Source organism: Cricetulus griseus, chromosome 4, assembly GCF_003668045.3.
Source record: "Cricetulus griseus strain 17A/GY chromosome 4, alternate assembly CriGri-PICRH-1.0, whole genome shotgun sequence".
Classification (NCBI taxonomy): domain Eukaryota; kingdom Metazoa; phylum Chordata; class Mammalia; order Rodentia; family Cricetidae; genus Cricetulus; species Cricetulus griseus.
This window is the reverse complement of record NC_048597.1, coordinates 211,981,619-212,002,984: the sequence shown is the minus strand read 5'-3', so window position 1 is coordinate 212,002,984 and position 21,366 is coordinate 211,981,619. Positions and strand designations below refer to the sequence as shown.

Genomic DNA, 21,366 nt, shown 5'->3' with positions numbered 1-21,366 from the left:
TCCCTGCCTCCCTCCTCCCCCACCCCTGCCAGTGCTGTTATGACATGTGTATACCACCATACCCAGCTTTATGACATGGGTTCTGAGGCTTGAATTCACTTTACCATCTAAGTCCTTTCCCCAGTCCCAAAGGGAGAATTCTTAATTGATAAGCTAATGTAATGGTAGGTGAAAGTTGGGAATGGAATGAAGAAGTTAAGCTGTGAATGCTTAGGGATATTGTACCTTTATTAAAATTGTTCCCCCAATGAAGAGGCCAAGAAAAGCATTTTACCCACCTTAATAATGGATATGCAGGTATTGATTTCCATGTATCATTCCTTTCTCTGGACCTTCCTAATTTCACCAGAATGCTTTCAGGGTTATGCTGCCTTGCTGGCAGTAACATGCACAAGGGACACCCAGCTCTCATTATCCAATTTGGGGTCCATATATTCATTATCTTTCTGATTTATGACATGAAGATTTTTAAGTTCTTATTAGCATATATTAAGTGTAGCTAATGGATTATATTACAACATTCTCATATGTATATGGATTTTGATTATATTTGCCTCCACTATTACCCTCTCTTGTTTCTCTTCTACTCCTGATGATCCAATCCCTTTCCTCTTCCCAGCTAACTTTTAGCTCCTGTTGTCATGTTTTGTGTGTGATGGGTGGAGGGTAGGGATGTACGTGCACATGTTTAATTGGAGATGCTTAAAGGAGCATCAGTGAGAGTCTATGCACAGGAGCACGAGAAACTTACCCATGGCTACACTACTCAAAAAATGTCTTTCCCTTTCCAGCACCCATTAACTGCTTCTAGATCCTAAATGAGGGATAGAGCCTCCTGAGTCCCTCCCTTCTAGCCATCTCCAACTGCTTATAAATCCTCCGTGAGGGGCAGGGCCTCATGGGCCCTTTCCCAGTCTGTGACATTGACATGAAATTTAGACTCTCATTCCTTTCATTTATGAGCTGCGACATCTGGCTACATGTATCTACTATGCATTGTACCCTAAGATCCTAAATTTGCCAGGATCTTATGTAAAGCAGTTTAAGTGGTAGAACTTCAAAGACATCACTAGTTGCCTTTATCAGTACCCAAGATGCACTGTGGCTAGTTGTTGTATCTTCCCTAACTATTTGCAATCCCAAATACTTTTTCTAATTGCCTTTAGATAGGAGGAACTCAGAATTTGTATGGTTTAGGAATAAAAATTCTCATTGTTACCAGAAGCTATGCAGGCGTTACTTTGTGTTCCATTCCCACTTTGGACAGGGAGGTGGGAGGGTAAGGGGGTGGTGGCGTGGGGATGGGGGTGGTAACTTTGTTGTTCTGGAGACTATTGTTTGACAAACCTCAGGATCTGTGTCCTGTGATTTATTGCTTACCCTTTATACTGCAGTGGCCCATGCTGGTAGATGTCACCTTCTGCTACCCTTTTGACCATAAGGCAGTGTGATCTTTGTTTTTGCTTTAGTGGAAGAATAATTTTTTTTTCCTTCCCGCTTTATTGAGCAAATTCAGATGCTAGAGAACAAAGTCAAATTGTTGCTTCCAAGGTCAAATTTCTACCACTGGGTTGTTATGAAATTTGATGGGGAAAGGGGCACCCATCACATCCCTGAGTCTGTTTTAAAAGAGGAAAAGGAACAGTCATCCCTTAAGTTCTAACCATTTTCTAAAATTGGGCGAGTCTGTGGAATTATATCAGAGATCCAAACTAAGTAGATGTTTAAAATGCTGCTAGTTGAAAACTCATTCAGGAGCAGAAACAACGCTTATATAAAACTTTCATATATGTGAAAATCACTTTGTGTACAAAGTTTGCCAAATATTCTTTTCTAATCACAGAGTGGCCACTGAACAGCAGAATCAGGATCCCCTAGGACAGTGGTTCTCAACCTGTGGTTTAAGACCCCTTTGTGGTGTTGAATGACCTTTTCACAGGAGTTGAATATCAGATCTCCTGCATATCAGATACTTGCATACTGATTCATAGCAGGAGCAAAATTACAGTTATGAGATGATTTTATGGTTGGGGGTCACCACAACATGAGGAACTTTGTTAAAGGGTTGCAGCAATAGGAAGGTTGAGAACCACCGCTTTAGGGCTTGTTAGGATTAGAGAAGGTCAGGCCTTACCTATGACCTTTCAACTCAGAACCTACATTTTATCAAAATGCCCCGATGACATGCACCCCCCAGGAGCGTCTGAGAAGTGCTGCTCCCTTCCATGTGGAGCCTGGTAGAGACCCTGTAAGGGAGGCATGATGTTTTCCAGAGGAGGAAGCTGAGACCCACAGTAGTAAAGTAACTAGGTCAAGGTCACTGTGATAGCATCTTACTGAGGGTGCTCTGTTCTAAACCTAATGCTGTCTTAGTTAGACTGGAGTGAGCCTTACCCGAGAGAGCTCACTGCCCTGCCCACGGGCTTAAGTGCGACTGTATGACGTTGAGTAGCCAATCGAAAGTGAGCAGAAGTGGAAAAGTGTCTACTATTTTTGGGGAAGAAGGCAGTATTAGTATGTGTATCTGTATGCATATGGCTGTGTATGCAAATGTCTTTGCAAGTCCTTCCATGCTATTTTCCATCCTTAGATCACTGGGATGGAGGAACCCCTTAGAGGAACCTTGAAGATTTTATTGTGAAGATGTAGAACTTGCAGGAGCCTGAGTACTTTGGTTTCTGCATCAAACCCATCTCTCCTGACTTTCCACCTGTCCAGGATGTATATGGGAACCCCTTGTGTAGACCACGAACCATTATAGAGGCTGGGGCCTATGTGTTAAGCATGAAGTTCATTTTTAACAGATTCCTTTCAACAATGGCTTTGGAGATGAAGTTGTAGCTAAATTGGCCCATTGTATTCATTTGGTTTTGTCTTTGGCAGATTGCTTGGCTGTGGTCCAGCATGCAGAAGTGAGTGTGGAGTGAAAAGCAGCGGATCCGATGGGTTGCGAGGATGTAAGAGCGTTTGAAGGCTTCCACACACTCTCCTCCAGGGTAAGGCAAATGCATGCAGTATTTTGCTGGCTTTGCTGAATCATAGATGTTCTTGTCTCACCAGCTTCTTGGAGTCAGTGCAATGGGATGCTGTGTCTCTGAAAAGCTTCTAAAGCTTTCTTTATTGAAATCTTGGACTCAAGTCAATAATTATGAGAAATGGTGACCAAGGATGGGCTGAGTTCTGTGCATGGAGGTATCTCTACATAGGGTTGTTGAGTGAGTATGTATGGGATGTGATTTGTACAAGTAGGCTTGTTAAGGCTTCCCTTTTTCCTGAAGTGATAGCATATTGGTAATAGCCTGGTAATTCCTTCCCACCATCCTCCTCCTCCATGAGTCAGTCACTGGAATTCTCCTTCATGATCACTGTTTGTGAAGGAAATAGCTGGTCAGAGCTGAAGTCCCTGCTGTGGTGCCCCTAGTAGCTTAAAGCACAGTATTCTGCCCATGCCATAGTTTCCCATCTGCTATCCCTGGAAGCCACATACCCAGCCCCTTAGCTGTTTGTAGTTACTGGTATATTGTACGCTATTACTGGGGATTTGGTAATCAAACCTGATTTGGAGTTTTTGTTTGTGGCAAATAGATAATTCAAGACTTAGTAGGATGTAATATTTGGTGAACCCTTCTGAGTCTAGGCGGAGGTCCAGGGAGGAATACTACTTCTTTTCTAGGCTGTCCAACTTCTGCACTTGAACAAAAAAAAAATAGACTTCTTGAAGAAGGAATCATGACTAATACTATTTCAAGCAGAGCTAAGAATGGTTAGAGAGGAACAGGAGCAGTGGCAGGATTTTTTTTCTTTAACTTAGAGGGAGGACTGTTTTCAGCCAGTGGGTTCAATGTCATGAGGCCTTGCTAGACTGAGGGCACCCGGAAAGGCTGCCTGTAAATCTGTGCCTCATGTGGCTCACTAATGAGTACAATTTACTGAACAATATAGACGATTAAGGGTTTCAGATCCCTGGAGATTCCCGCAAGTGTGCATCGTTGCTGCTCTTGAGTGACCCACATGCTTAGGGATGAGGAAGTGAGATGCAGCTGGGAGGTCAGGAGCCCAGGTGACCAGCTGGCACAGACCTCAGCCCGGAGCCTGGAGGTCACTCATGAGAGGAGTGTTCTTGTTCAATTTTGTCCCTAAAAGAATTTTGCTTATCTTGGGGCTACTCTGTTTTATCTGTGGCTTTTTATCATGTTACCTCTATTTTAAATGTATCTGAGAAGTCTTTTACATTAAAAAAAAAGCAATCAGCTAGCATGTTTCTGTGTAAATACTGTACAAGGATCAAATTGTGTAGGCAACCATTCTTTAACCACTGATAAAGGGCCAAAGAAAGTGGTGTGAGAGTTACCAGGGCACCGGGCAGTACTGATTTCAGTGGGGGCAGTTCTTGTGTGGTTGTGGCTGTGCATTGTAGGGTGATGTATGGTGTGCCCTTGCCCTTAGCCTCTCCCCACTAAATGCCAATAGCTCCCCAAGCAGTCACGACCACCAGAAAGGTCTCTGGGTATTGTTAAATGTTTCTTGGTAGATAGGATTGCCACAGCTGAGAGGATACAGTGATTTAATCTCATTCTGGATTTCTCTAGGGCTGTGTTTTAATCTGCCTAATTCCTTTTGTCCTCACAGTTTCCCTCCCTATAAAATAGGTATGCCATGGTAACTCAGCCTGGGAAAGCAAGGTACATAGTACCGAGTGGTTGATGAGGGTTTCTGTAAATACTAAGTGGTAACTGTCTCCCAGATACTTAGGTCCCAAGAATCCTCCTGATGTCAGTAAAAGGGGGAGCAATGGGAGTTAAAGATTGGTGATGTAAGTAGTGTGCACAGTAATCTAGTGCAGGCCTAGATGCTGAGATCATTGGAAGGTGTGTTCTGTCTCACTGCAGCAATGTATTCTGGATGAAAGCTTTCCTTTGCAAAGTTAAGGACCAACAGAGGGCACGAGGCAAAAAGATGGCTATTGCAAAGAGTAGTCATGGAAATTGCATCTGTCAGGTGATTTCTTAATGTTAAAATGACTCACATATAATTAGACCAAAGGACATAGAGAGGTAATTGCCCAAACTAAAAATTTCCTCTGTGTGACTGACAATCCAGATGAATTTTTGTGAGTCATATAAAGACACTGACTACTTAGAGAAGCTCACTATTACTCTAGAACTTTTTACATTTCTTTTCTTTTTTTTCCTTTGAGAATATGGAATATGAAAAAAGGCTTCTTCAATGTACACCCTCAGAGTGATAAATAACATGTTTTCATCAAACACACGTTCTTTAGGATTTCCCAGTGTTGTGTCTTGGAACAGGAAAAGAAGGCCATAATTCTGAACTAATTTGTAAAAGCTATTCTATTTTAGCAAAGAGCTTCAGTCCCACTACTGGACATGGCCACTGCAGGGATTAGATATAAACTGTAGGCTTTTTTTTTTTTTTTTTTGAGTTCTCTTTGCTGTGTTTCTGGTTCATGAAATATTTGCCCCTGTTCTCTGCCTTGGATCTAGTGTATGGGAGGCTGTGGTAGGAAGTCTGGTTTCTTTGGCTTCTGGGGTGTGTGCATGCCTGTGTGCCTGCATGTGTGTGAGAAGGCCTGGAAAGGAGTCTGTGTATTTTAAGGAATGAAGCTCTTCCATGAAAAGGGAGTGGACAAGTACAATGCTTATCTTGGTAGGCATAGGCCATTCCTACTATATTTTTCTAGTGCTACTCAAAATTCTGTCCCCAGGACAGTCGTCAGCATTGCTTGGTTTCTTGTTACTTTTAGGATCCAAAGTCTCAGAGTAGTCTTTGTGAACTAGTTTAACCAGGCCCCAAGGTGACTTGTGGAAAATCATTGTTCTTTTCCATGGCTTATGTCATGGCATCTCACATGGTATATTTGTGTCTGTGGTGGGGAAAGTACAGAGAAGTATGTTTCTAAGTTCTTAGAATAGACATAGGATTTTCTCATGCTAACATCTTATGTCATTTTCCCAAAAGGGTCTGAACTTTGTCCTAGGAGTAGCCACTAGTCATGTGTGACTATTTAAGTTATTTAGATTTATAATTCAGTTCTTCATTTGATCTTATCCCATTTCAAGAGCCCATAGCCACATGTTTCTGGCTGCTGTCTTTGATAGTGTAGACATATAACACGTCAATCATTGGAGAACATTCCACTAGACACTGCTGCTTTAGCTCCTAAGGCTCCCAGTGTGTTAGAAGGCAACATTTGTAGTGACCATGCATTCTTGTTATAAAAAGATATCAAAGCAATGCAGAGAAACCCTGTCTCGAAAAGCCAAATAAATAAATAAATAAATAAATAAATAAAATATATCAGTTCATGTAAAACAGAATTCTTTTAGAACATGTCTATTCTAGTAAGATATTTGTATGTCTTGCTGAATTTTTTTTAATGATGCTGCAACATTTGCTGGCTATAGGCAGTGCCATGGGTCTGTCCCTCTGACATGACAGAATGTACCCTCTCTAAAATATTTGCCCTTTAGTCTAGGGCTGCGGAACTGTCTCTGTCCATTTTTTTCTCTTTGACTGACCCTCAGCTAGTTTGTGCAGCATGCCTTTTGTTTTTTGTTTTTTGTTTTTTGTTTTTTTGAGATTGCCTAGAGCTCTACAAAGAGTCTAGAAGAAGCTAGAAGAGAATTTTCACCTCTCCTTCCAAGCCTCGACTTGGTACAGAAAAGTGTTTCATGGGAGGGTCTTAATTCACAAGCCTAACCTCTGAGGAGTTATCCCTTGAAGAACAAATCTCTAATTTTCCACCGATCTATTACAGCATAGCTTTAGTGATTAAGCCCTTGAGTAGCACGGAAGGCTTTCTGTTGATATTATCTATTAATATTACCAATATTAGTTGCTCAGAAATTTTCATTTGAACAAATGAAGAGATAGGGAAATAAAGACATTTTTAAGAGATGTAATTTAAAGCCTATGAGCCCAAGGTTGTTCTGCCTGACAGAGGAAATTTGAATGAGAAGTTTGTGTGCCTTTAGTAGGATGTCTGGGGAAGGACGGGAGGCTGGGGTGGGATTGGTCCTGTGGATGATTCACTTGGTGGTGGAAGAGGGGCGGTTGGGAGGATGACACAGTGCTTGCTTTTTTCCTTCTTTGTGTTTTTGTTTTTTCAAGACAGGGTTCTCTGTGTAGCTCTGGCTGTTCTGGAACTTGCTCTGTAGACCAGACTGGCCTGGAACTCAGAGATTTGTTAGGTTCTTTTTGTTTGTTTTGTTTTTTAAAGACTGTTTTGGGTGGTTTTAGGTAGAAGCAGAATGTAGAAAGGAAAATACAAAGATCCTCTGTCCCTCCCCCTCCTACATATGCTTGTCTGTCCCTGTTGCCACTGTCCCCCCACCACCACCACCAGATTTGCTTTTCTGTTGAGGTCTACGAACCTATATTTACATCATAATTACCCCAAGACAGTGGTTTACATTAGAGTATAGTCTGGGAAGCTGTACATTCCTTGGATTTGGACTAATGCGTGATGACACATGTTCATGATTATAATCCCAGGCATTATTTTTGTTTCTCTAAAACCCCTCCGTGTCCTATTTAGTCATAGCTCCTTCCCCTCCCCCACCTCTCAACTAATAGAAGCGATTAATCTTCTTATGGCCACAGTTTTGTTTTTCATGCAGTTGGAGTCACACATAGGTAACCCTTTGAAGTGACTTTTCACTCAGTAAACACAAGTTTCTTTCCCTCTTTTTGTGGCTTGATTACTCATTTCTTTTGTGTACTGGATTCCAGAACTTCCTGGATATCTTAGTTGCTCTCAAAGTTGGGCCATTTTAAATAGAGATACCCTAAACGTCCATGAGCAGGCTTTTGGGTGGACAGGAGTTCCTCTATTTTGGGTAAATATCAAGTGATGTCACTCCTGGATACTTTTTGTAAGAATGTTTTGTTTTGTAAGAAACTGAAAAACTGTCTTCTTCTAGGATGGCTGTGCCATTTACATTCCCCACCAGCAAGTAATGAGGGTTTCAGTGTGCTCCTCTAGACCAGTCCTGGGTATTGTCAGGGCTCTGGATTTGAGGCATCTGAAAACAGGCCTGGTAATAATGTCTCATTGTTCTAATGTGCATTTCCTTGATGTGTGTGTAACGTCATTTTATGTCTACATTTGCCATGTATGTATCTTTTTGGTGAAATGTCTACTAAAGGTTTTTGGTCAGTTTTTATAGTGAGGTTTTGTGTTTTCTTACTGACTTTTTTGTTTTCAGTTTTTCAAGACGGGGTTTCTCTGTATTGCTTTAGAGGTTATCCTGGAACTGGCTCTGTAGACTAGGCTGGCCTCGAACTCACAGAGATCCACCTGCCTCTGCCTCCTGAGTGCTGGGATTAAAGACATGAGCCACCAATGTCCTGCTTCTTACTGACTTTTAAGGACTTTTATATTTTGAATCTTTCCTCATAAATGACCTTTGCAAATACTTTCTTAACAGGTATTTTTTCACAGCAGTGAGACCAGTAACATGCTAATCTGTGGATGCAGGAAGGAACAACTAACATCTAATATTCTAGTCCATAAGTAGGAATATCTCTCTATTTCATTGTTCTTGGATTTCTTCAGAGTTAGGATATTTTCTTCATAGACTTGTACATATTTTAAGATTTATGCCTAAGTACTGAATTTGTGTGAGTACTGATAATATACTATATGGTTTTAAATTTCTGACTGTACTTGTCCACCCAAGACATCTATCTAAGAGTGTGATTGCCTGCTTGGCTTCTGTGTAGATCCTTGAGCCCTGCAACCTTGCTGTGGTTGTTCACTGGCTCCAGGAGGGTTCTCTCTTCTGTGTTTTTGTTTTGTTTTTGGTGTGTGTGTGTGTGTGTGTGTGTGTGTATGTGTGTAGGCAGTGATGTCATCTGTGAACAAAGGTGATTTTCTTTCTTACTAAGTTGATAGGGCTTACCATTGGTGACGTCATTTTGTCTCAGTCCACCCATGAGTTGCTTTTAAGAGTGTGGTGGGTTTCAATTCCTCTGATGACACACCTCTCCCAGGAAAATGAAACCTATCACCTTCTGAATTCCACTTCTGCAGCAGGCTGCCTTAGACCTCATGCTCCCACACCCTCATGTAGCAGTGCTCCATCTCCAGCCAGTCAGTGCTGACGAGCTAGCCGCAATCCTGCTCTAACCCTACTCCTATACTGCTAGCTTCTTTGACTCTCCCCAGGCTGCATTCCTTTCCTCCCTGAGTCCAGGCTGGTGGATTTCATGAAAGCCTGCTCAGCACCTGCTTAGCTTTCCCCGGAGGGACTCTACCCCAGTCCTTTGGATGACCTACCATCTCTCTGGGGTCAAGCCCTTCTTCCTGCCCATTTCCCCTTGCTGACTCTGAATGCTGCTGTAGTCCTAATCTCCGAATGAGTTTTTAGGGGCTTTTCCTCTTCCTATGGATTTCCTCACTCCGAGGCCCAGGCACCTGGCTGAGGACTCCTCCCTCTGCCCCTGTCTTTGGTGAGGACTCACTTGTTGGTGCTCATCAGGAGCACCCAGACCTTCAGGCTACCCTCCATTTCTTGTCCTCCTTCAACTAGGGCGTCCCCTCTCACTCACCCTGAGCAGAGGACCCACTAATTCTATATTTTCCTCTCCCTCCCATCTTGAGTGTCTACTTTCTGACCTCCGAGCCCTGGGGCTCTGAGACATTGTCAAACTAAGGCATCCCATTTTCTTCTATAACCAAACCTTTGCCCCAATATAATTAGATGCTGGCAGTGGCTGGTGAGGTTCCTGAGTGTGTAATGAAGGATGTGTAGGGGGCTGTGAAAGGAGATTTTGTTTGCCCCAGGACAAACAGGTCTATGGTAGCTAAGGTCTGGCGGCAGGACAGGCAGCCTCTGGTGGCAATGTCTAGCTCTTTGGAGAAATAAGCTATGGATGACATGGAATCTTTCCCCCCAACACAATATTACAAGGGCCTATCCCTGATTGATTTGTAGGAAGAGACAGAAGGGTTTGTGTAGGTCTGGAAGGGCTAGGGTAGAGGCACAGGAGATGGACTTGAGTAGGTTTATGGGAGAAAGGAGGAATGGGGGATAGCAGTGATTCTTCTATGGGCCCTTTAGCAGCCTCATAGAGATGCTGCATAATGAGGGAGAGGTTGGGAACTCAGATACGGAAGAAGTTACAAAGGCCCAGTGTGAGCATTCACATTTAGTTTCGGGAAGGAGATGGGCAAAAACTTCTTCCACGCTGGCTTGGGGTATAGTTCTCCCTTTTCATGATATTGAGAGGCACGGATAGGTGACCAAGGATTGGCAGATCTGGGCCTTATCTTGGAAGACTCCATAGCCTCAAGAGGTCAGAGAGTTGAAAAGGATTGGGTGTGTTGGAGATTGGTCTGTGGGGACGGCCTGCATAAGAAGGAATCATACTGGAGAAGTAAATTAGATGGTAAATATAGTTTGGTGAGGTCCTTCTGTAGGGCATGTCTAAAGTAATGAGGGTTATCTCAGAATCCATGGGTGACAGCATCTAAGTGAGTTTCTGGGCATGCAAGAATGTCTGGGTCTTCCCAGGGAAATGAAACAAGGCTTGGGAGGATGGGTGCAGGAAGATGGTAAAGATGGCATTGTTAAGGTTGAACATGGAAAAGAAGGCAGCCAAGGAGGGGATGGAGAGGAGTGTGATGGGAAGGAAGGAACAATGGTTTGGTTGATATGTTGGAGGTCCTAGACCAGTCAATAAGTACCATTGGGCTTCTTGGCACTGCAGATAGGAGTTTTGTGAAGGGAATTGATGGAACTTAAAAGTGTTTCTTGCAATAGCTACTCAACAGTGGGCTTGTGGCTGAGGCGTGTGGTAGTGGTGAGAGGGCACTGGTCCTGGCTGATGAAGGTAGAGTTTCTCAAGGTTATGAGGATAGGACTGTGATGGGAATCTACTGAAGGGTTTGATGTGCTGTAGACGAGAGGGTTGACCGAAGACAAGAGGCTATGGGTGGAAGTTTGAGTTTGGACAGGAGCATCACCCAAGTCTGGGCTGAGGAATATGGTGGATATCTTTAGGGGGAAGGGACACGTATAGAAACCTTAAGAGATCTCAGTCTAACAGTGGGAGTGGGCATTGGCATTTGTGTAAAAGAGTGGCTGGAGGTTGTGTTGCCAAGCTGGTAGACAAAGTTATGTGTACAGAGTGGATTATGGGGAATGCCTATGACTCCTGTTATTGTTAGTTAGTATGTTAGGTTGGTCCATGCCTTTCAGTAAAGAGGGAAAAAGAGGCCTCCGGTCTAGTGTGAAAGAGGTTTTTCTACCAGCCATTGGACTGTTCACCCTGAGTTCTGATGAGCTAAGGTAGTGCTGAAGCTTGGTTAGGGGTCAAGAATTTGGGTCCCTTTACAGAACCAAGGTGGGGGATGAGGGTTGTTGACAGAGGTCAGAGGAGACATTAGTGTGACACAACAGTCCATCTTCTAATGGTCCCATTGTCTGTAGTTTGTTCAAGCCTTCTTGGTGAGCAGCTGTGGGTTAGGGCATCCTTAGCCAGGTGATCAGTTTGAGTACATCAAAAACAAGGAGGTGAGGCTGACCCTGCCTCCTTGGAACAGCTGGTGATGGACCAAATGTTTGGGTGAGGATTTGTTGAGAGTTGCTGCCATGTATTAGAAGCTGGCATAGTACTCCTTCCTATCCCTTTTGAGGTCTCTTTTCTGTTCCTTTTTGGTCTCCTCTCTGTGTTGAATACTTTAAAGGCCATATCTAAAAGTTCATTTTGAGGAGTTAAAGATCCTTTTTTTTTTGTCTTTGTAGTTTTCATCTAATGTTCTAATGAACATGAAGTAATAGATTATTCTCAGGGAAGTTGATGTCCACATTGATGTGTTTAGCGATTGCCTTGTGAGATGCTTTAGGAAGGTGGAGTTTTCACCATGGCTCTGGGTGACCTCTTTTAGTTTGTTAAAGTTAGCTGTAGAATAGACATTTTGTTGCATTCCCTCAGCTAACCAATTTACCATCAATTGTAGGTGGTGAGTCCCAGTGCCAGAGTTTTGATAATTCTAAATGGGTCTCTGAAAGAGATTGCTTTATCTCCTCTGGGGAGGGATCACTCTGTTGATGGAGTTTATGGGTCTGGCCCTGGGCTGCATTCCAGATGCAGTCTTTTTGATCTTGTGTGAGGGTAGAGGTCAGGATATAGTGTATATAATCCCAGTGAGTCCATAGATTTGAGTTATCTGAGTGAATTGTTTTTATAAATGGAGTTGGTTTTCAGAGAACAATCTAGGTTTTTATTCAATAACGTCCATTTCCACCAGGATGAAAGGCACATGGACTCAGGTGGGGCCATCCCTTCCTGCCCCCTTATGTAGAGGGAACATAGTTACTCTGGATTGGGTGTGGGGAAGGGAGGATAAGGGCAAAGATGATTGGGGTTGTCTATGGAGATCTGTGGATTTGAGGTATGTGAGACTAATGGGCTGGTAGGAGTTGGAGGAGGGAGAGGCCTGGGGATTGAGGAGGTAGGGAAGCTGGGGGCAGTGTGGGGAGGAGGTTCCTCAGTGGGATTGAAAGCCAGGAAACTGGAGTTGGGTAAGAGCTGGATCTGGGATCGGCCTTTTGGTGGCAAAGGAGGATCTGGAAGGCAGAGCAGGAGTTGCAGAGAGGAGTGAAAATGAAGGCAAAAAAGGCAAGGGACATTGGACCATTTATTGTTTTATCCAAGGATGTCTGGAAAGGTGAGAATATTGAGAACAAACATTCCAAGTTGAGGCCAGATTTAGGTGGGTAGCCAAATGAGTTTGGAAGGCTGGAATCTGATAAGAAGAGATTCTTGGAGATTGTCTTGAGATAGGCCAAAGGAATATCCCCTGGGATGGACAATTTAGAGCCTGTTTCATGGAAATTTGGGTTTTAGATATGCAGTGATTTTGAATGGAATGGCCAGAACTGGTACAGAGTCTGATCCTGCCACCTGAGACATCCTCCAGACTTAGGGAGAAGAGGAAAAATGACCCAAATCTCAGGAGCTGGCTTCCCTGTGCTGGAAAGACTCAGAAGAATCACAAAGTCAAACTTGAGAGCTTCACCTAACCTCCAGGTTTTGTGACTGGGTGATGAGAGGAATGTGAAGTTCCTGGGGAGTCTGAAGTCTGCTTAGGGGACCTCTGAGACGGACCTAGAGAGTTTACCTTGTCCTGAAGAATTTGAGTGCATGGTAAAGGGCCTCCAGTATAGACACCAAAGACTCTGGGAAGGAAGGAGGGGAGCGGGTACTTGGAGGAGAGTAAGGGAATGGCACCAGGCTGGGATTATATAGAGTGCCAATAAAACCTCCAAATGAGGTTTGCACAGAGATCTCAGGTGACTGGTGGGTGTTTAGGCCAAAATAGTGAGCCCAGTGAGAGTCTGTGCTCCTCAAGGAATGACCCCTGTGGAGAGAAAAGAGGACTTTCTGCCCAAAGGACCCTACGAGGAGCTTGGTTTTTGGCACCAGATGTAAGGAAAGTGAGGCTGATAAGTAAGCCCAATAAACTCATTGGTTCTCCAAGGTAGTTTTGAAATTGAACTTTGGTTTTGTCTTTGGGAGCTAATGAAGAGAGGATAGACATTGCTTAGCTACCCCTTCCCTCAGGGAGAAAATTCCCTCAGCAGATAGTAAGTTCATTTGTTAATGCTATTATATCTCATGGTATTAAGAAATTTTAAAAAGTTATAAATGATAAAATGATGAAAATTAATTTAGTTGAAAAAGATTTGTATGTGAAAATTAAGATGAATGCATGCTTACAGAATGGGAATAAAACCTAAAGGGCTTTTGCAAGTTATAAAATTCTGAGTAAGTCATTTAAGGTATGTGGAGACTTAAAGTTTCTAAGGTTAAAAATATTCCATAAACTGCTAAAAATGTATGTCTAATCGAGTTTATTTTAAAATACATGGCTATTAGCATATTATTCAGTAGTTATAGGGATCTACTTGTGTAACTGATCTTCTGTGTTTAGTAACCATACTTGGTGGTTGTTCTAATGTGGTCAGAGCAACTAAAATGGAGACTATTTCCCCCTCGTCAATGAGGTCATAGGGGATTGTAGACCATCTCTAGAAATGTTCTGGTCTGTGAAAAATCACCTGCTCTCTTGTTCAGGGGTGGGTCACAGAGACCCCACACAGTGAATTCTAGCCAGCATCCAGTGTATTAGAGGATGGTCAACACAAGAGAAATGTTTCTCTGGGAAGGAACAGTCAGGTCAAGCCAGGCCGTTGACTTATTGTCACAAAAATGAACAACAGTAGGAAAGGGTTGAGGAATCACAGATTTCTCATAATCCCAAGTGATTTCTGAGGACTGGGCCCTCATTTGGCTTTGACAGCACCAAAGGAAAAATTAATTGTGGCTACCTACATGATCCTAAACACCCAGCAGGAAAGTGTAATCAAGATGAAAATGATCAGGATGCTTCTGTAACAATTCAGGGGACTACAGTCCAAAGACATATACTCAGCTATATGAACTGCTATCTGAACAACCGTTTCTCACGAATGATTCTCTTCCTGATTACGTATAGAAGACAAGACCTTCCTTGGCTTGCCTCAGCACTGCAGTGTCTATCCACAGCTGAGATACAGGCCTGTTTTATTAAACACTGAAGCCAAAGCTAAAAGTTGTACTAACCAACCATAGCACTCTGTCTGGAAGAGTACTTAGCACAGATGCTGTAATGTGTCTTTCTGAACCCTGGCCATCGGTTTTCCATGATTGAAGGGGAATGCCAAAATAATCTGTTATTAAACTCACGGGTATGGGAAATTACTCAAGATATCCAAGTGTTGTTGTCCTTGGAACTTTGCTAGACAATTCTGTAAAAGATGCTGACTTAACTGACTTCTCTTGCAAACTGCTGATTACGCAGTTACCTTAGCCTTCTACGGCGCTCTGGTGCATGGTCTAGCCAGTTGTACACTTACATTTCACCTTACTAATCAAAACTTAATTGAGAAGCAAAACCTTTTTTCCTCATTAACTTCATCTCTTAATGTTCCCCCACAGGGTTGTGATAGAGGAGACCCGATGGTCAATTCTGAACTTTATGCTGACCAAAGAAAAATGTCTTAAGTCTACCAAACCGATACCCCTTACATCTTATAATTGACAACAGTGACAAAAGCTGTCAGTCTTTCTAATACCTGTGACAAAGCACACCAAGGGTTCCTTAGATGGTTTTCTTTCTTCAGCAAGGACAAAGCTGCCCTAACTCTTCTTAACTATGATCTCAGTAGGAATTACACAAGGTCTAATAGTCTCACATTTGTGTGTTATAGCTACTCACTCGTACAGTGTACTCCAAGGGTGCATGCTATCATTCCATGGCTATCTTATGTTCTGGGTTTTTGCCATCTGTTAAGTTTTACTGTGGCATTTTAGATGGACCCTCATTGGAGGCACACTAACTGCTGCCCTTTCTACATCACTCCCTTTGTCACCTCAAAGCAGTTAAAAGAGATATGTTCCCCTAAACTTCTAAGGCAGGTCAGGTGACCTGTAAGGGAGGGACTAATGGGCCGTTCAACCCATCCCTCTTCTTGCCACTCTAGATATTCGCTTCAGGACCCAGAACTGTAACAGCTGGACTCCCTGGTAGGTAGGAATGTTCCTCCAAAATTGCAGAGGCCTGGATCTCATCGTGACAGAAAATGATGACTTCTACTTAACCCTGGGGCAAGAAGCACTATTTCTACCATAATCAGTCAGGCCTGGTTCAGAATGCAACACCTAAGCTAAGGGAGTGGGCAAGAAAGCCAGATGAGTAACTCCAAATCCAGCAGTCTTTCTGGAACTTCTTTGGCTCATTTCTCTCCTGGCTCCTACCCCAAGAGTCTCCCTCGCTATCATAACTTTGGTCCTATTCTTTGGGCCACGCCTCTTTTGCTCTTTTACGTGAGCACATACAGGCCTTCACCAATCAGGGGGTGACAGAGATCTTCATGACCAGAGGGTGTCAATCACTACCAAAGGGGCTCACCATTCCTTAGCCTGCCCTGTACTACATCCAGAGTCCATGGGAAGTAGCTAGAGAAGGGAACACTTCACCTTATTCCTTATGACTTAAAGGCACGAATGACAGAGCTTAACATTGGTGGCACCATTTTGTCTCAGTGCATTTACCTATGAGTAGCTTACACGACAGTAGAGGGTTTCAATTCCTCTTACAGATACACCCCTCCCAGAAAGATGAAACCTGACATCTTCCACATTCCCAACTTTGTTCCAGGCCGAATTAGGCAGCATATTCCCATACCCTTGTTTAGCAGTATTCTACCTGCAGCCAGTCAGGACCTGAGAAGCTAACCTCAAGCCTATAGCTCATTTCTGTAACTCTGCCCTGGGCTGTATTCTCTTTCCACCCTGAGGGTAGCCTGGCAGGTTTAATAAAAATCTGCTTGGCCCATGGTTAAGTTTCTCCCTGAGTACTTTCTGTCACTAACCTGTATATCTAATATTATTTTCTGACTGCTTTAGAGGGGATTTTTAGTAGAAATGTTGGAGTTAATTGGTATCAGAGATATGTTCTCTTACTTTTGGTCACAATAGGAAAGCTGCTTATTAATTATAGAGGTTTCATATACCTTTTTCTCTTCCATATTTTCCTGATCTTCTGTCTGTCCCGACTGTTGGGGGAGATCCAGTTTTCTCAAGGGGTAAGGAGTGCTACTAGCATTTCGATAGAATGGGTCACTATTGTGTTGAACTTTCCCATCCATTGTGTCATGTTTAGTATTCCCAGATACTAACTTCCCATACCATTCTAATCAAGACATTGAGCCAGCTGATCTTTAAATGGTTATTACTGAGAAGAGCACTGCTGGAGAGATGAGCTTGGTGTGTGCCTTTTAGGTAGGGAGGGGAGTAGAGGTGGATCAAAGGCAGGCCTTCAAGGAAGAGGCTACATGTAACCTTGCCAGATCTAATGCATTTAGGGCCTCTGAGAGGAGGAGGAAGAGCGTTTTCGACCTGTTGCAGTTCGAGGCTGTGTTTTCACTGACTGCAGTTGGTTGGTCCATGTTTTACTTCTTGGTCATTAACTGGGCCCAACATTTCCGTTTTGACTTCTCTTGGCTCCTTCTGTTCTTGCTTTCCTTTCTTGTACCTACTGATTGAACTGGTGACTACAGACCAGCCCCCAAAGAATAAAAGGAACAGTATAGCTATATAGAGATCCATTCATAATCCTCAGGGACTATCACCCCTACTTGTCAAAACCCTCTTTCCTGGCCATTTTAGGGATGCTGATGCTCTGTCTTGGTCTAAATAGCTGTGGCTCTGGATAGATGGCTTCAGTAAGGGTGACAGTCCTGCAGCTTTCACAGTAGTGGTGCAGTAGACTGACTGGATATGAGACCCTGAGTTCTTCACTCCTAGCTAGAAATTATATCAACAGAGATTGGAGTTATGGGTGTAGTAAGGAATCATAAGATTAGCCAAAAAGAGAAAACCCACAGACTCTCAGCAGTTATTGTGAAGAGAAGGCTGGGTATCTCACGGTGCAGAGTGGTGTGATGGCCGGGGTGGGTGACTGGGAAATGAGAGTTGTGGCTTCCACAAAATATCTATCTTTTTCATTTTTTGCATCTGTCAGATGTGACTCTTTAAGCTAACCACGTGTCCCCCAGGAATAATAGCTAGGTGGCTGTCTAAATGTTGAAAGACGTTTTGACATCTTTGACAAGTGTTACTCAACAGCTGGGTGAGTAAGATTCCAGCTCTGATAAATGAAAATAACTTGGCTTTTTACTCCAAAAATAAATCACATACAAGGGCTGTTATGTGGGGAATGACTGGCTGAACTGAAATGGGCTTAATTTTTTTAGACAGTGTGTTTTGTTCACGTCTCAAGGCCTGACCCTGGGGCATTCCTTCCCTTTGCACCGGTGATTGAGTGCTTTGTGAGGGGATGTATCCCACTATCACAGAAGGCTCAGCCTTTATTTATGATTCTGTGTGGGGGCAGACGTGGTCCCGGCTCCATTTGGACCCACACAGCTGTGCGTGAAGTGATCCAGGGCAGTACAAGCAGCCCATCATCCCATTGAATCCATTTAAGACTAAGACTTCTCTACAAGCAGCCAGACCACGGGACAGAGAGTCTGTATTTTCTTAAAGGGACACAGCTTCTGTTGAAAAAAGCTCCAAAGAAAAGGAATTCAGCAGGGCTTCTCTGAGTGCTGGCTGGGGAAAGGATGGCATTAGTTACTGAAGGGTGGCTGGGACCGTTTTCTCATCCAGCTGCTGACCCAGGTGAAAGAGCAGATGTACATCAAATGCTCCAGTTTCTCTTCTGACTCAGGGAAGGTATCTGTCCCATTCATTGAATTAAACATAATGTAAAGGGGGAATATATAGAATTGCATCCAATGAATTTGAACATGTATTCATGTTTCTTCCAAAGGGAAAAGGGGAAAAGTCTGTCTCTCTTTCTCTCTCTCTCTCTCTCTCTCTCTCTCTCTCTCTCTCTCTCTCTCTCTCTCTCTCTGTGTGTGTGTGTGTGTGTGTGTGTGTGTGTGTGTGTGTGTGTATGTATGTATGTATGTGTGTGTGTGTATGTGTTTAGGTAACTATGTGTTACCAGAAGATTAAAATCTATTTAAGATTTAAGGACTCAGTAATCTTGCAGTATAAGCTAAAGGCAAAGTAACTCAAATGCGTGCAAATGCCATTTTTATAACAAAAAATGAAACAAAGTTAATGAGTTCTCTTAGCATTAGGTATTAATTTGCAGCCCCTTGGTGCCCATGCTGTAATCACAATAATGGCATCTGCTTTCTTCAGAGAATAAAGAGATTCTGAGGGATGAAATGAGTGTCCAGCTCTTGAATTTTTTAAACCATTCATGCCACAAACCTTATGAGGCTCCTAAGAGGTTAAATGCCCCAGGGAACATAGATTTTGGGGTGTAGATTCTTTTTCAAGCATCTTAGACTGAGTCCTCCAGCTTGGAGCTACCTGCCCCATCCTCTGAGTGGCAGGAAGAGATGATGGACTCTGCTCAGCCTTTTTCTTTGGGTCTATCAGTGAGTCTTGGCATTTGCTTTCAAAGAAGTGAAGCGTGGCTGCTGTGTTGACATGGGTGACCCATTCCTGTCAACATACCCATTAGAGCACCCATTGAGGACCAGGAAGCAGGCCAACAGAGATGGGTGCACTTCCTCTAGCCATGGTATCTGCCCCTTTCCCTTTGGATGGATCATTCTGAAATATTTACTCATTGGTATTGTATTACTACAGTATTTGGTGAGTATTTAATGACAGTGTGTTATTTAAAAACCCTCCGCTCAGAAAGTGATGTGTCTTTTCTGGGAGATTCCATATTAAGATAGGCCTAGAATTTAGAGATAGTTACGTTTTTATTCTATGAGAATTTTATACAATGTATTTTGATCTCATTCATCCTCCCATTTCCCCCTCTTACTGCTCCCAGATCCTCCCCACTTTCCTATCCCTCAACTTCTGACTGCATTCCTCTTTTATCTATTTTTAGTAACTCATTAAGTCCAATTTGTACTGCCCTTACCCTCATGGCTGTGGGGCTATCCACTGGAGCATGGCTGACCTACCCAGGGGCCACACCATTAAAGACAATCGACGACTCCTCTCCCGGAAGCCATCGTCCGTCCATAGCTCCTCACTTAGGGATGGAGGCTTATGAACCGCTTCCACGCCATGCTGCATTTTGAGGGGCTCGATCTTGTGCAGGTCTTGCCAAGCAGCCACAGCTGCTGTGAGTTCATGAGTACACTTAGTCCTGCATGTCCAGAAGACACTGTTTTGCTCTTGTCCCCCTCCACTTTGGCCCTCACAATCTTTCTGACCCCTCTTCTATGGTTGTCTCTGGGCTTTGGAAGGGGGATGATACCAATGTTGCATTTGTGACTGCCCTACAATTGTATTTTCTCTTTCTCCGGAGTTTCTTCTTGTGCTTCTTTGCCTCTTCCATTTGTTAACCTCACCACACTATTTAGTCTCTTCCATTGTCTTTGCTTTGTTTCTTCAGGAAAAAAAAAATCTTAGGAGAAAACTCTCGTTCCACAGTTCTGGGGTTCCCAGCTGGCTGTAGCCAGTGCTTCCTGGACAGCACGAAGGCTGTACACAGGTAAACCCGTGTCCTTTGCCTATTTCTTTCTGGTCTTTCTCCACACAAACTCATACTTCACCTGGCTGATCTTCAATCCTCTTCTCTCCTCCCTCCATGGATTGTCTTATTTTTTTTCCAGTGGCCATGTGAGGCATTTATAGACTTTGACACTATAGACAAATGGGACTGCAATGTATCCCATGTTTATCAGATTTTAGAAATGAGACTTTAGGTAAAGTGTTAATGTCCCTTGGACTTCATATTTTTAGCTGCTAATGCTCTCTTTGACTTTTCCCTATGAGCTTGAAAATTTTGCTCACGGACTCTCCTGGTATCTTGGTCTATTTGTCCACATTAGAAATTGACAACAATTTCATGGCTATACTGCACAGTTTAGAGCCAAATATCTGTTTCCTTTCATGTAAGATGAGAGTTGTTGTGAAGACTAAATGTTGGGGTTACAGCCGTCATTACCAAAAACTGTTACTGGAGTTTGTATGATAAAAGCCTGCACTCCAGCAGCCTCCAATATACCAATTAAAGAGATAAATAGTAAAAAAAAAAAAAAAAAATAGAGAAAGTTCAGTGTTGCCACTTTGGGAACGGAAGCAACAGATAAAGATGTTCAGGGATCCCCAAGTTCATCTCTAAGAGAGGGGCACAGGGTTAGGATGTAAATTGAGGACAAGAGGTTTGTATATTTGGTGGTCAAGGTATGGTCTCTGCTCAGGTCTACTCGGCCTGGTGTTGGGATAAGCTGTTTACTTGGTAGCTGTGAATGGCTGAGTGTGCAACCTTGCCCTCCTAGGTAATTTTTCTCATCTGGATATGTGAGTTGTCTGTCTGTCCTGTAAGGTGTTGCTCTTTCTAGAACCCAAGGTGACTCCAGAAGAGAGGTCAAGGACAAGAATTTATTTCGGTGCCTTCAGCCAGAGTACAGGTACACAATGAAGGAAGGCAGAGGCTCCAGACTCTCATCTGCCTTGTATTTGCCTCATGGACCCAAGTGAAGAATCTGCTTCATAGTAAAGGCAGCAGCTAAGTGTCTGTTGTAGAAATATTTCTTTAAAATGATGTTTTCCAGTACCCAAATGTAGAGCATTTTATTCTGAACACCATTGTATAAAATGCAACATGACATTAACGGCGATGCTCGGGTAAGCCCTTGGAGTTTATTTAAAGCTGACTCTGCCTTGTATCGATTCTCAATTACAGCACATTTAGCATGGATGTACCTGCCAGCGTTCTCGAACAATGCAGCCTGGCTGGCAGCTCTG

At 43.2% G+C, this 21,366-nt stretch overlaps 1 protein-coding gene across 3 annotated transcripts in view; it reads left to right on the top strand.

Annotated features, from left to right (window-relative positions):
- Positions 1–21,366, top strand: part of Tmem108 (transmembrane protein 108) — a 276,755-nt gene that overhangs the window by 5,796 nt on the left and 249,593 nt on the right. For all 3 annotated transcript variants that reach the window (XM_027414342.2, XM_027414341.2, XM_035443900.1), the window contains exon 2: positions 2,884–2,996. The gene's annotated coding sequence lies outside the window, so the exon portion shown is untranslated. The remainder of the gene's footprint in view (positions 1–2,883; positions 2,997–21,366) is intronic.